We start from the raw sequence: 407 nt of genomic DNA, 5'->3' as shown, positions 1-407 counted from the left end.
GACTCGTCCTGTGCCCGAAGAAGTGTTTCCCCACCGTGTTGCTAGTCTAAGAAAAGAGACCGCATCTACAACACAGCCTGGGCTTCTAAGCCTCCCTCTCCTCCGCAGTCCCGCGTGGAGACCGTGCTGCTCCGAGGAGCCGCCGCACAGCCTGCCCTTAGTGCTTCATGTTCCCAACCGTGACCCACCCACAGACGCAGCGCCTCGCCCCGACCACCCGGGGATCCGAGCCACGTCACGCGGCACGCAAGCCCCGCCCCCCGTGACGCCAGAGAGGGCCGAGACGCGCGCGCAGCCGGTTCCGGCTCGGCGCTGCTGTGAAGTCATTGCTGGGCGCCAGCTGCCTCCGCCGCCACCGCGCTTGCTTCGGGGAGGGCAGCTCCGGCTCCGCTGCTGCTGCGGGACGT

Source organism: Gavialis gangeticus, unplaced genomic scaffold (genome assembly GCF_001723915.1).
Source record: "Gavialis gangeticus isolate Ggan-Ray unplaced genomic scaffold, GavGan_comp1, whole genome shotgun sequence".
In the NCBI taxonomy this organism is placed as follows: domain Eukaryota; kingdom Metazoa; phylum Chordata; order Crocodylia; family Gavialidae; genus Gavialis; species Gavialis gangeticus.
Note: the sequence above shows the minus strand (reverse complement) of the source record.